Raw genomic sequence first — 15,259 nt, 5'->3', positions numbered from 1 at the left:
TAGCCTACAAGAATCCGACAGGTGTGGCTGACTAACGGAGCGCTGGCCGAGCATTCGTTCCCCAATGTGTTCTGGCTTCCAGAGCCAAGAAGCTTTCTTTTGTGGAGTTCCTGCCACCACTGGTTTGGCTTGACCTGGCCATCAAGCTCAGCCCTGGAAGCATGATGTGGCGGGTCTAGCTTTCTCCCTGGAGGAGTTAGTGAGCTTGGGTGTTGCCATTTCAGAGTTGTCAAATAAACAAGAAGAGCCCAACATTCTGGGTGAAAGTTGGCTGCTGTAACTTTCCCCTGATTAACATCATTCAGGGGGAATGGTAGATCAACCTGCAACCTGTTTACTTGTGACCCATTGCTGGTTTCTTCTGAGGAATTCTGGGAACTGTAGTTCAGGGAGGGGACTTTCAAATTCTAGTATGAAACACCCCTCCTCAATGACTTTCCCGTCCAGCGACCTCAGTCCATGGGACTGCCTGTCACATTGTGTCCAGGAGATGTCTTAACCCATGTTTGGATCAAAAAGAGTACATTTGAAAGCACTTCTTTCCCTCTTGGTCCTCTTTGATGGCTGAGTCAGTGCCTAAACTGGGCCTCCTCTGGCCTGTCTCCTGCCTGCCCTTCACTGGCTGGGTGAGAAAAACCCCACAGTGTGACTCAGCTCTGGATCCATCTGTGCAGCCAGATGAGTTGGGAGCTCTTGTTTCTGCTGGTTGGAAACAACCTTGCACCACTGCTTCATCGGCTGTGGAATTTGTGACTCTGCAGTCCACCAGCGACTCAATAAACTGCTTCACAGTGCCCAGCCAGGGGCTTTAATTTGTCCTAATATATTTGCTAATTGTGCAGACCTCTCTGCTTGTTCACATAGTCTTTCGAGACTGAAGGTTGCCAACCACCAAGCCTGTCAGTAAATAGAAGTCGCCTATCCCTTAACTAATTTCTCTTAGCCTCAGGTATAACACACAAACTTTGTGTGATTGGGTGAAAGTAAGCAAGCAAAGCAGAGATTATTGTTGCTTGCTTGAGATGCTGGTGGAATTCCCCACCACCACCACCACATCTTCTGCTTTTTACAAGCTCCAGCCTGTAATCCTAACTGTGCTTTCTTGGTGCTAATGCAAATAATCTGCTGATGCTCAGAGGAGCTTCAGTTTCCGGTGCTTAGAGGTGCTTCACCACTGCATTAAAAACGGTTTTAGGTTTGTGACCTGCCACTCTGATTATTGTATAGTGCCCCTCCTAAGGCATTGCCTGTATGCCAGACCCATGTAACCTTCTGACCCTTTGCATTGGAATCAATAAACTCCTTCCTTGAAAGGCTCCTTGTTTTCCTGAGTGTGGCAAAAGTGTATCTTTTGAAAGTTACTTTGTCATCAGAATCCAGTGTGCTGCCAGCAGCCCCAACAGCTGGAGAAGTGTTGACCTTGGCCTGGCCTCCTGGAGCAAATGGAAACCCAACAAGCCCCAAGGTCTTGGACTGCTCCTTGCCTCCTCCTTATGTAATGGCTTGTTTTCCTGCTGAGCCAGCACTGCTGGGAAATTTTGAGGGGGAAGTAAGGAGTGTCATTTCGTCCAATGCCATCTCAGAAAGATTTTGACACAGAACAATTTGGCTTTGGAGGAGTGTGTGTAGCTGAGGAATGTCTAGAGGAGTTACGTAGCTGCTGAGCCTGTTCCCTTTATGTTTTCTGTCTGTGCTCTAGTAAAACCACCATGTGTGCAACTCAGAGAATTTTAGAGTAGGGTGTTAATCATACTGATTTTCCAGCATGGTTTACGAGACCCTCACTGTGTATGAGAGAACTTGCAGAGAGAGGGCTCAACCACAATGTCTTGTTGCATGAACAGATTTGCTCAGCTTTGGTGGTCCAGAAGAACCTGCTTTGCCATGTGCGTGAAGTGGTCACATGAATGGGTATACATATGTTCCACCAGTACAGAGAAAAGAAGAATATGTATGTGTGTTTGTGTGTGTTTAAGTGAGATCCAAAGGCCCAGCGGTGCAGGTGACAGCTTGTTGGTGTGTCGGTACTTTGCAGAGCCCAAATGAATTCAGGATTTCATCAAGCAAATGTAAGATGTATTTATGTATTTGAAAATGTGTATCCCACCTTCCTTCAAACAAGATGGCTTACATCAATGAGAACAGCCCAGTCAGTGTGCACACACCCCACTAGTAAGGAGCAGGCCCAGCAATTCCGGCAACTCAAATAAGTCAATTCCTAAAGAGGGACAGTGATGTCTTTCTGTGATGATCTAGAAATCGTAGGGGTTTGTGGAGACTGTGTTTTCTGCCAGGCAGATTGGAGAATGGATATTTCAGTTTGGCAGCTTTGCCCATTTGGAGGTTGGTGTCTCCTCTGAAAAAGTGCTATAGGATATTTTGTTCTTCTGACAAGATGGTGCCTGATCACCAGGACATTCAGCCATGATCCTTACAATCAGAACTCTTGATTGCGTTTGCTGCCAGTCTAGGGCTTGTCCCACTCCAGAATGATAATGTGATTCAGAGTCAAACTAGAGGTTATTTTCAGCATATGCTGTGCACCTCTGCACTCAGAGCCAATCTTGGGAACTGTGGGGCCCAATGCAAAATGGTTTTGCAGAGCTCCCACAACCCTGCAAGGCCCCCCTACTCACCAGAACGAGTGGCAGCAGTGAACCCAGGCCGATGATGCCCTGTGCAAAGCATGGCACCTGGGAATAGGTGGCAGTGACATAATGATGTCACCACCATCAACTTGGGGGGGGGGGGCGCAATTTCAAGCCAATTGGATGCAGGGGCAGGTGGGAGGTTAGCAATGCTGTGTTTGCCATATTCTCCTCGAGATGCCTCAGCATGGAAGATTTCATGCTGGAGTGTCCACTAGAGAGCAAAGTGCTGGCTGGGGCTGCGGTCACTCGGTTCGTTGCACCAGCATGGAACCACTTCAGGCATGGGGTCTGATTCAGCCAAATTGGTCAGATCGCCCTAAAGCCAACCCTGGCTCTAGGGCCAGGCAGGACACATGTGCTTTGCAAGCTTTGCAAGTGCTTGTTTGTTCCAATGTGATTTCTTCTTCGTCTTTGTATACTGTAACTCTTTTTGCTTGTGCATTTTGCAATCTTAGAAGCATATTCTTAGTAAACTTCAGTCCTTGCTTATATTTGTTTAAGAGAATGTGATTCTTTAATTTGGTTACTCGTCCCTGCTAACTAAACCATGTCCTAATATACTACCCTGTGGTTCAAGACAAGGGAAAGAGAAAACAGCAGGGCTCCCAGTGAATTCTCTGGTGTTGGCATTGGCGCATGGGGAAAATTTATCCCAGGGGAGTGATCCTAAGGGGGCAAGGGAGGCTTTTGCGGCTCACTTGAGGTAATGCAATGTGCAGGTCGCTTAATTGGGGATGCCTCATTTTCCCTTCTGGGGCAGTAACACCCATCATGGTTTTTCAGCAAGAGAGCATTAGTAGGGCAACCTTTCAGTTGCACCCATGGCAGCATCCTGGCCAGTGCTGCCCTCAGCTGTCCCATGGCCCTGGGAGTTGGTGAAGGTGGCTAGGGCTGGGGACAACTGCTGTGTCAGCAACAACTTTGTGTAAATCAGGAAGCTCCCAGGGTGTGGTTTTATTGCACTGAATCAAATGTGCTGTGTACACAAGGTTGCCAGGCCCATAGGTCATCTGTTCAAAGTGCCTTAGGAGTCACCCTTTTTTGTTCGCCGCCCCCTCATAGTGGGTATCTAATCCAGAGTAGCATGTGTTGCTTTTATGGGAAGAGACGCTTCAGGGTCATGTTAATTCTAAGAAATATGGCTCAGGATGGTGTCTTCAGCAGGCAGTCCTAAACGTGTGTAAAATTAGACCTGGATTTCCTTATTGGGGTCACTGATCCCCTTCAATGGGAATTTGACGTGGTCTTTTGCTGAATAAACCTTGAGAGTCCAGTGAAGAGTGCTTAATGACTCACAACACTGTTTGCTGCTGCGCTGGGGTTTGATCCCCCACTCACCTCTTTGCTCCTATGCATTCTACTTGTTTCTAAGATTGGGAGTGGTATTTTTAAAGGTATCACAAGATGACCAGGTGGATCTTTGACCAGTCAGCCGAAGATCTCAGGACAGGTATTGCCCCAGGTGTATCAGAAGGTCTTAGACTGAGGTCAGGCAATGCTTCAATGGCAAATGCTGCCACACAGCAAGCTAACCCTGCCTCTGGAGCTGCCTGCATAGTCTGAAGCAAGACGCAGAGCTGCTTAAGAGGCTCAGAGTCAACATTCCTCTCTGTCCAATTAACCCAGGATACTAGCCACCCCTCTGTTTAACCCTTGGCCTACTCTCCAGGGTCATCAGGGTCAAATGCCAAGTCATCACTACCTGGGCCTATGTTTGTCTGGCAGCTGTGCCTGTAGGTGTGAGATTTGAGATGCTTGGACCTTTATTTCACCCACCTGTGTAAGGGACAAATCGACCACCATTTTAATTGTGCTCACAGGGGTAAATCAGCTTCTTCCACCTGCCAAAACACTGGTCTGTGTCATGTGATGGAGCCTTTTTCTACATCATGTGATGGAGCCTGTGACCTTCTGCCTGAAGCAACCAACAACTTTGCTGTGGCAGCAGCTGGAAGAGGGGGAAGCACATCTGGGCTTGGTTAGTGGCTTGTGCTTAAGCAAACAGCATCCTTTCCTTTCACTGGTTTCTCTACCGCCCCCAGGTCCCTTGGGCCTGGCCTGCTTATTCTTTGGTACGCTTGGATTCGGGTCCATACTGCACAGGGGACTCCATGTTCTCTTGGCCTGGGCTGAACTTCCCAGCCTGGTGCCAAACACTCTGTTTGCTGCCCACATGCTATTTGCCCAGCTTGACAAAAGACTCTCTGGCAGCCTCTCCCCCCCCCCCAAATGGCAGCACCTCCAGCACAGCTGCTGCCATCAGTCATCAGCCTTTCCCTTCCCAGCACCTGCTACAATCCCCTGCAGGCAGGACCTGGGCTCCAAAGTCATATTTTATACTACTGCAGCCTAAGAGAGAGACTGGCACTTAGGTGCAACCGTGGCCAAACTAGGGTGGCTCTCAGAATTAATCATTCTCCCCTGAAAAACAGCTTACATTATTGTATGCTGGGCAAGACGCATTAGTCACTTGGTGATGAGGCTGCAAAATCCATCCTGTATCTTTACCTTGAGATACCCTGCCAAGCAGCAACTAGGACTCCAAGGACTGTACATTGGCCTACTTCACGTGCCTAATTACATGAGTTCTCACTTCAGAAATCCAGCTAGACTCTTTGGTGCCCCAGAAAGAGGAAAAAGAAGGCAGTGAAACTGCTAAATCAGTCTACCTACTGCCAGAAAGGGGGGGGGGGGTTTCACGGCTCCAACCCAGTGTCCAAAGGTGCAGCAAGCTGACTTGTCAAGGACTTTTGCTAACAGGCTTGAAATTCTATTCTGCAGTTCCTGCCCATTGTTGCCAGCCTCTCTTCCTTTCTGCTTCCTTCCCAGGCAAACGGCCATAATGTGCTGTTGTAGTCAGATTTCCATCCCCAAAGACACTCTTACCCCCAGCACTCTTGTCAGCAAGAACGGCAGGTTGGTGCTGTGGTGGTTTCCAGGGCAGCTCCACACCTCTGCTGGGAGGCCTTTGGCAGTTTTCTTCTGGGACTACTGAGTGTGGCGCGGAGGGCCTCTTTTTCCTCCCAGAGTTTTGCAAACCTTGCCACAGGTGCCTGGGGAGGTCCCAGGAGTTTGTGGGAAAGCGACCACAGGATTCTTATGCAGTTGCACATGGAGCACAACTGTTTAGAGGAGAGGACGCTGCTTCACGCACTGGCCAGATAAATTCTCCTTTGGCCTGACATAACCCAGAAGAGGCCTTATGTGTGTGTGAAAGCCAGCCTGGGTGAACAAAGAGGAGCTCTCTGTGCATCAGGCCCAGAAGCAAGAGGTGTCAGGCTGGGGCTCGAGCTGCACTGCCAGGTGGCCTGTGGAACAGACTTTGGCAAAGGGGCAGGGGTGGGCTCCTTGGTGCTTGGTTTGGAGAGAGTTTTCTACTATTGGTTTTGCTTCCCTGTCCAGCAGGCACAGCCACCTCTGTCCCCTTACAGCTACTTGCTGTCCCCTGCCTCCCCCCAAGCCCACTGAGCTCGCTCTCTTTTCTAACCCTCCCAATCTCTAACCCCTTGTCTTCAGGGTCCTCCACCTGAGCCTTGGGGGGTCTTGCCATCCCCAGACCTGGCTTTGCACCAGAGGCAAGGCTTCTCTAGTGCTGACTGCTGTGATTATGTTGCCTCTTTGACTTGCCTGTGTTGTTTCTGTTCATGCAACACCCACATTGTCCTTTTTTGGGCCCTGTTTTTCAACATGATTGTGAGTCATGATTTTGAGGGGCTGGGCTCTCATCATGGTGACTGAGCTGCTGCATTTCATAGCTGCATGCCAGGATCTAATTTAATGGAAAACTTGAAAACCAACCAAAATAATCACTTGAGCTTTCCTCTTCCTGCCCCAGGCTTGGAAGCTGACACTGTAGAGCACAGCTGATCAGGCCTTGGGAGTTCATGGCAGCCCAGCAGCTCTTTGGGGCCGGCAAAGGTTATGGAAAATGAAGATCAACAAGGCCAATGTCTCCAATGCAGGGCAGCCATCAGGCCAGAAGCTGATGTGAGCAGGCGGCTGATATGCACCAAAATGGGTAAAATTAAAAACTGAGCTACACTTCCATGAGCTCCAGGTCATAACAGGTGTAAAAGGGGTAGGGTCACTATAGCACTCACTCAGTTTTGATCAAACAATACACTCTTCTCTGTAGATCTGAGCTCAGGGGAGACTGGTTGTGTGCGTTTGCAACAGAAACTGGCTGTGTATTACACTGATTGACTGGAACCGGTGACATCATGTGCCAGTGACAAATCTAGCATAGATCAGAGGTAATCTATTGGGAGCACTGCAGAAGCCCAGAGAAGCAGAACACCTACCCTACCCCCGCCAACTAGCCTCCTACCAAGGAGCATAGGGCAAAGTATGTGGGGATCAGAGCATCACTACTTGATCCTAAATGGTTCCTCCTCCTCCACAAACCTCTGGCTTCCTTGCCCTTTTTTGTCTCCCCTGGTGCTTTTGCCAATCTGAACCATCCCCCTGCACACATCTGGGTGCTCTGTTTTGAGGAGTTCAGCTCCATCAATACACCCCTTGCCAGATCAGCCCTTTCCAGTGTTCTCAGGGGGGTTGTGGTTTTATTCAACCCTTCATCTGATTTGAATGCAGTCAGCAGCCAAGCTATTTCCCACGGTGGTGACTGGTTCCAAAGCATGAGCAGGGTGGGGGTTGGGGGTTCGGGGTGAGAGATGCTTTGTTTAACTTCACCCTGCAGTCAGACCTCTGCTCTCATGGCGTCTCTCTGATGTGGTGACGGCATCTGGCCTGGATGCCTTTAAAAGGGGATTGGACAAGTTTCTGGAGGAAAAATCCATTATGGGTTACAAGCCATGATGTGTATGTGCCACCTCCTGATTTTAGAAATGGGCTATGTCAGATGCAAGGGAGGGCACCAGGATGCAGTTCTGTTGTTATCTGGTGTGCTCCCTGGGGCATTTGGTGGGCCGCTGTGAGATACAGGAAGCTGGACTAGATGGGCCTATGGCCTGAGCCAGTGGGGCTGTTCTTATGTTCTTACCAGGCAAGCAGGAGGGGTGAGTTGATGAGGGGATTACATTTCATGGACCCCCAGCAGGGAGTGATGGCTCCCACAGCTGCTTTGCATGGAAACACTGTTCCATTCCCAGCAAAAAGGCTGCTGTTGCTATTGCTCCCTGTGTATAGTTCGAGGCTGGGTCAGGCAGAGCATTAGATGATGATGAAAAGAAAAAGTGCATGTTCAAGTTCTAGCTGTGAAACTGGAGTTTGTATGTATTATCCCTCCCCCTCCCAGCTACAGGAGACTTCCAAATCCTCTGAAGTTTGGGAACAGCCTATTCAATGTTAGGTGCTTTGGAAGGTCTTGTTTTCAGTCCAGCTATGAAGCAGGCCCCCTTGTGACCCTTGTAAGTGTGCAAGCCAAACTGGTGGCAGCTCTAGGTAGTTCCCCAGGGCAGAGCAGTGGTGTTCGGGGGGGGGGGAGGCAAAGGGGGCACCACAGGTTACAAGCCATGGGAAGTGGGGAAGAGGAGTTTCAAGAAGGATGGGAAGGAAGAGAGACAGAGGGAGGTGGAGGATCACAGCAGCACCAGATCCTATCCCCTCTTTTTGAAACCTCCCCTCCCCTTTTCTCCCTTCACATGTACACCAGCAAAATGGCTTGCATATGTCCAAGGAGACCATAGGTTATTGGGCAGCTTACTGGGGGGCCGGGGCAGGTAAGTTAAAAATATTTTTACTTACCTCCTGCAGACTGTCTGATCCCCCACCCCCCAGCATACAGCTTGCATTCCATTGACTTGACTGCATGCTGTAATGTTGGGGGGGGGGGTGCATAGAGCTGCAAATGGGCAGTCAGTCGTATTGAACACAATGGGACTTCTGAATAAACATGTTTAGATTAGTATACGAAATGTTCCTGCAATATTTTTAATCTCACTTTTCAGTTTTTAAACCATTTCAATCCACTTCAAGAGTTTGGGATTGAATGAGCTAGTTCTTTAAATGAAGCACAAGAAGTTTCAAAGAAGGAATACTGTAAATGACAGGAGAAGAAAACACTCTAATGAAGAAATGCAAAGTTGATTTGCTTTGTTGCAGATATTTATTGACCAATCCTAATCAACTTTCCAGCACTGATGCAGTTCTAAGGAAAGGGAACATTTGTTCCCCTGAGGAGACCTCTGTGACTGCCCCCCCCCACAGGATGCAGCACCCCATTGTGACAGCTGCCTCGGAGCTGGAAAGTTAGTTGGATTGGGCTGTAAGTGGGATGTCATGAGGGATGCTTACCCTTCAAAATGTACCACACCAACACTTCATACATGAGCCAATGCAACAGGGCAGGCTCAAGAGGCAAACCGCATCCTGGGAGAAACACATTCTGGCCTCCAGTTTGGGCCCCAGTTCACACAAACACAGGGTGCAGTTGATGAAGGTTGTCATGCCTTTCATGAGGAGCTCTGTCTTGGGTATGCTCAGTTGTATCTCTGATATACCTCAAAGTCAACTCATAGCCCCCTTACCCGGTGATGCACTAGCCTCTGTTCCTCCCAGTCCCTAAGGAGGACAGAATAGAAGAGGAAGCACAGAGAAGAGGAGAGGGTGGGTAGAGCTAGAGAGGTCCATAAAAAGCTGGTAGCCTTCAAATCAGGATTGAAAGAGGGACATTGGAGGATTGTGGCTTGGAAATGAGGGGCAGTCAAAGGCCCTTTGAACCAGTGTACAGTATTTTCACATCTGGTTCCATCCAGAAAGTGGCTAATTTTAAATTTTCAGGCATATTTCATTCTGTTGTTCTCAAGGCTCAAACACTTTGGCAGCAGATGAGGGGGCTGGAGGAGTGGAAATCCCAATTATCTGGAATGCTTTAGTGGTGCTGCACATTTGATTGAGGACCGCCTTAGATAGTTTGGGTAAGTGCCCCAGAGGAAACTGGATCTAGCTGCTAAGAGATGGTGTGTGTGTGTGTGTGTGTAAAACATAATAGCATCCCACACTCATCCCAGCAATATGAACATGTCAACTTCACAACAGACTGGAGATCTCTTGAAGATATTTACCTAGTAGGGTTACTGATGCAGCCCTGTGCAGACTTACAAAAGAGGAAGTTGTCTTAAGGTCGGTAGAACTTGCTGTCAAATTAACTAGTGTCAAATCAACATGCAACATGCTCACATCTCCACCTGAGTGGGTGCTACAAATGAAGACTGAAACCTTGCAAAGGGATCATTTACCAGGGCTTCTAGCAACATTAACCTTTTCACTGCTCCCGAGGAAAAAAAAGTAAGCCAGGGCTCAAGGCTTCCATTTAAATCAAGCAAGCCTCCTTTTCTTTGGCAGGATCACACCAGATCCTTCTGTACCCTAATTCTATTTTCCACTTCTATTTGTTTGGCAGAGGTCTGGTTTTTGAAACAGCAGGATGTAATCCTCATTCCCATCTGAAACAAAGTCCCAGGCTACAAGTCAGTGCACCATTACTTAAGAATAAGACCTATGAAAAGCAATGGGTCTACTTGTAAGTAAATCAGGTTGCAATTATGTGTAGCTGTGCTTGCCCACGCTCATTCCTTGTTGCTTGTCTCTCTGCTGTGACAGAGTTATGTGTTATAAGTTGTATGTTCTATGTTGAGCCTCTGGCACCTTAAAGAAGGATTTGATTAATGGTTCTACTGGTATGCTGTTTACAATGCACTTACTCTGATAGTCCAAGGGTCATAGAAAATTCAATTATTTTTGTTTCAAATCCTGCCCTTGACTTATCTGTGAGATCGACTTATACATGAGTATGTGCAGTAAATATATGTTGGGCAAAGAAATATTTTCTTTTGTCGAACTCTCCTGACGCTCAGTTTTAGTGAATGTCCCATGGTTCTAGTGTTGTGCAAGAGGGGGGAAAAAATCCCTCTATCCATCCCAAGCATAATTTTATATGTCTCAATCATGTTCCCCCCTCAGGTGCCTTCTTTCTAGACTGAAAGGTTGTAGCCTTTCCTCATAAGGGAGGTGCTCCAGCCCACTAATCCAGTGTTTCTCAAACTGTGGGCCAGGACCCACTAAGTGGATCATGAGCCAATTTCAAGCGAGTCCCCATTTGCATCAGTATTTATTTTTAATATGTTAGACTTGATGTTACCATGTGACTGCATTTGGGGAAATGTTACAGACCTGTACTTTTAACAGGCTACTATATATATGCTTTTAATAATGATAGTAAATCATTCCTTACTCCTGGGTAAGTGTGGGTAGGATTGAAGCCTAGGATTGTTAAAAGTTTTCCTGCTTGATGATGTCACTTCTGGTCATGGCATTACTTCCAGTGGGTCCTGACATTCTAAAAAGTGGATCCCGGTAGTAAAAGTTTGAGAACCACTGCACAAATCATTTTTGTCTCTCTCTTTTGCACCTTTTCCAGTCCCATTATATATCCCTTTTGAGATGTGGTGGCCAGAACTATATGCAATACTCCAGATATGTCCTTGTAGAAGGGCATAATCATATTGGCCGTTTTATTCTCAATGCCTTTTTCAATGATCCCTATCATGGAACTGGCCTTCTTCACAGCTGCCAACTAGGGGCCCAATTCTATCCAACTTTTCTGCACCAGTGCTGCTGCAATGCAGCCCCCAGGTAAGGGAACAAATGTTCCCATACCTTGAGGAGGCCTCTGGGACTGCCTCCCCACCACAGGATGCAATGCATACTCCTCTGGTATGGCTGCACCAGCACTGGAAAATTGGATAGGATTGGGCCCTCGGTTGACACTTGTATTGAGCTGTCCACCAGCACCCCAAGGTCTCAGCCGTGATCCATCACGGACAGCTCAGAACCTAGACCATATCTAGACCATTTGATTTTTTGCCCCAATGTACATTACTTTACAATTACTCACATTGAAACGCTTCTGCCATTTTGCTGCTCATTCTCCCAGTTCAGAGATCCTTTTGAAGCACTTCACAATCCAGGCTGGTTTTCACCACCCAGAGAAATTCAGTGTTACCCACAAACTTGGCCACTTGGATCATGGATGCCATGATCCATGATGCCATGATATTTGACCTATAGGTCAAATATATAATTCCCAACACCAGGTCATTTATGAACAAGTTGAAAAGCCCCAGTTCCAAGACAGATTCTTGTGGCACACCACTTTTCACCCACTGTTTCCTTGTCTTCAACCAGCTCCTAATCCATAAGAAGGCCTGCCCTCTTATTCCCTGTGGAGTTTTCTCAGGAGCCTTCGGTGAAGGACTGTGTCAAACATCTTTTGAAAATCCAGATATATAATATCAACCGGTTCATCCACATTCACGTGTCTTTTGACCTTTTCAAATAATTCTAAATTGTTGATGAGGCAAGATTTACCCTTGCGGAAGGCGTGCTGATTCTTTCTCAGCAAGGCTTGTTCTTCTATAAGATTTTATCTCTGATGAGGCTTTCCTCTGTCTTACCTGGAACATATGTTGGGCTGACCGGCCTGTCGTTTCCTGGGTCCCTACTCCTTTCTTTTTAAAAGATTGACATGACATTAGCTAACCTCCAGTTCTCTGGCACAGTGGCTGTTTTAACCCATTTCTTCCCAGCCCACAGGTGTACACATTTGATACCTGTTGCATATATGCAAAGCTGGGCAGAAATGGCTTTTAAGGGACAAATGGCATATTTTGGTCAAAAGGTCCACAACTTCATTCTTAAGAACTTTCAGGTGGATGCCATCTGGGCCCAGTGACATACTGATTCTTATCAAGTAGGTCTCAAACATCTGCTCTTTTAACCTCTATCTGATTTTAGGGCACAATCCTAACCAACTTTCCAGTACTGAGATAAGGGCAATGCAACTCTGAGTTAAGGGAACAAACACTGCCTTACCTTGAGGAGGCCTCCATGACTTTCCCTCCAGCAGCACATGCTCCACTGGTACACCTATACCAGTGCTGGAAAGTTGGTTGGGATTGCACCCTTAATTCCTTAGTCGGGAGGGGATGTTTGAATACTGGTATCTGCTGGAGTTCTTCTGCCATGAAGACAGATGCAAAGAACTCATTTACAGCCCAATACTATGCTTCCCTAGTGCCCAGGACTACAGAGGTGCCAAAATGCCACTGCTGTATCCACTGGGGCCAGGGAAGCAGCCAGAGGTCTCCTTGGGGTAAGGGAACAAACATTAACAAACATGTCAAGCAACTGTGACCCCAATGGGCCTCCTCAGATCTGTGCCTACTATTGAGTGGGCACAGAACCAAGGAGACCCATGTCAGGTTTCTTGGCCAGGAAGGATGCAGTGGCAGAGTCTACCACCATCTCTGCCCCCTCCCAGGTCCAATACTCCCCTCCTCCTGCCTTCCTCTACCCCAAAAAGTCTCGCTGACCGCTGGCAGGAAACGGACCACTCAGCACTCTAGCAATGCATTATTCCAGTGCTGAAGCTCAGCACCTGCGTCCTCTATACCGGTGCAAAAGTGCTAGTTTATGACACTTTTGCAATGGCTGGTGCTGGCGCTGACCGAGGAGCTCCAACGCTGAAGAGGACAGGATTGGGCCTTTAATTTCTCTGCAGTCTCCAACTCCCCTTTTATCTCCCCTTTCCCTTCTTCACCGTCCAGCGGGACAACCATTTCTCTGGCAGGTTTCCCGCCTCTGACGTATTTGAAGAAGCTTTTATTATTCCCTTTAATGTTGCTGGCCATATGCTCTTCAGTCTTTTTTGGCCTCCCATATCTTCTTGCATTTCTTTTGACATAGTTCTGTTTTTCTTTTTCTTTTCTGCATTAGGGCAATACTTCCATTTAAGGAAGGAAGCTTCCTTGCCCTTTATAGCCTCTCTAACTGCTTAGTAGCCTTGCTGGCACTCTCTTGTACTTCATTGGTGTATGTTGCTGTACACTCTCCTTAATCCTTGGTGGTATACACTTCAGCTGGGCCTCTGTTACTGTTGTGTTCCACAGAAAGTCAGACAGTTACCCCACACCTGTACGATCGTACTTTTATTGTTCTGGAAATTATACATGTGACTGCTGTTATATCATACATAGATAAAAGGGTTACACAGCTGAAGGGGGAAGATGACGCAAACCAGTTGCACCATGGAATGAATGCATAGAGACACATGCCAACGTGCATGCATGAAAGCAGGCACAACAGACAGATCCATGCACGCACGCACGCACGCACGCACACGCGCGCACACACACACACACACACACACACACACAATGGGAAGCACAGCACCCAATCGCAACACTTAACACACACACGTGACATCAAAGCACTGGTGGGAGGGAAGGCATAAGCCTGTAGGTCAAACTGGGTGGCAGTATTTGGGGATGGGGGTCAGTGACAAAAGTTCATAAGCAGGACAATCCTTTGCAACACTACAGCTGTTGCAGGATGCGGTAAGCTTTCAGACCATGGGCAAGTGAATCCACTTTGGTGGCAAAATATGTCCAGCTGGTTCCTGGGGGTTGCATCTTGGTATCCACCAAGAATCTCCCCCTCAAGTGCTGCTATGGATGCACATTGCCCCTCTCCATCCATGGTTACCTGGGAGTGGGCAGTATCTGAAACATCAGTTTCCCTTCTTTCCACGTAGGATGTGGAAAGGCTCTGGCAGACTGTATTATGTGATATGGCCAGAAGGTCCAATGTTTCAAGGTCAGAATCCTCTCCAGTGTGGGTGTACTTGGCCACCCTCCCTGCAATGGCTGCTCCCTCCCAGCCCCTTGAAACCATCATCTGACTATTGGCCGTGGGCAAAGCAGGCAAAGATGAATGTTGACTGTTGCAAGAAGGCCCCTCAGATTGGGTGGATTGATGGGTGCAGGATTATGGGTCTGTCTCATAGCAAACAAGCTGTGTGACCTGCTGGAGATGAACAATGGTGGTGGGGGAAGAAGTTGCTTTCTGGAGACACTTGGCTGAACCACTCCTGGAAGTGTGAGATCTGGAGGCGGGATGCCATGATCCAGCTGGGCTTTTCATAGGGTTCTTTCACAGCCGCGATCTTGCACAGCGCTAATGCATTTCAATGAGACTTGTGCAGGAGAATTCCCCAGCAGATTGTACCCATGTTAACTAATTATTTTTTGGCATTTCCACTTCAGGCACCAATGCTCTGCCTGACCCAAAAGGCTCTGAAGCCATCTCAGCTCTTCTATGCATAAATCCGTGTGGCAGGGCAGCCCTCAGCCCTTCATTCTAGCAACTAAGCCAGTCAGGGGATGGGGCAGATAATGATACTGAATGGGGCCAATGAAGCATTATTTATTGCCAGTGATCAGCAGGCCGGAAACACAGAGCAGTTCAGGGACTTGAAGTCGCCTGACTGTCAGAGAGAGACGGAAATCAGGATCTCACTGAGTATAGAGCAGCTGAGCAGCCAAACCACAGACTCATTTTCTTCTTCCCACCCACACAGACATCCTCAAGTCTGGCAGGCTGTTGGGGACAATTTTTTTTTTCACTTGCAGGAGCAGAGCATGCACTTCCCACTGCACTCTAGGGGGCTGCCTGATTCCAAAACACCCCAGAGGTCCAACTAGCAAAGGGCTACTTCACCTGGAGGTTGCGCTGGTACCTTCAGCATCAGTGCAGGTGTGCTGCCCCTGAGCTCCCAATGACAGTCATAGCGACTCAAGCCATCCCCA

Source organism: Tiliqua scincoides, chromosome 1, assembly GCF_035046505.1.
Source record: "Tiliqua scincoides isolate rTilSci1 chromosome 1, rTilSci1.hap2, whole genome shotgun sequence".
NCBI classification, from domain to species: domain Eukaryota; kingdom Metazoa; phylum Chordata; class Lepidosauria; order Squamata; family Scincidae; genus Tiliqua; species Tiliqua scincoides.
The sequence above is the reverse complement of the archived record's forward strand: the minus strand, read 5'-3'. Positions refer to the sequence as shown.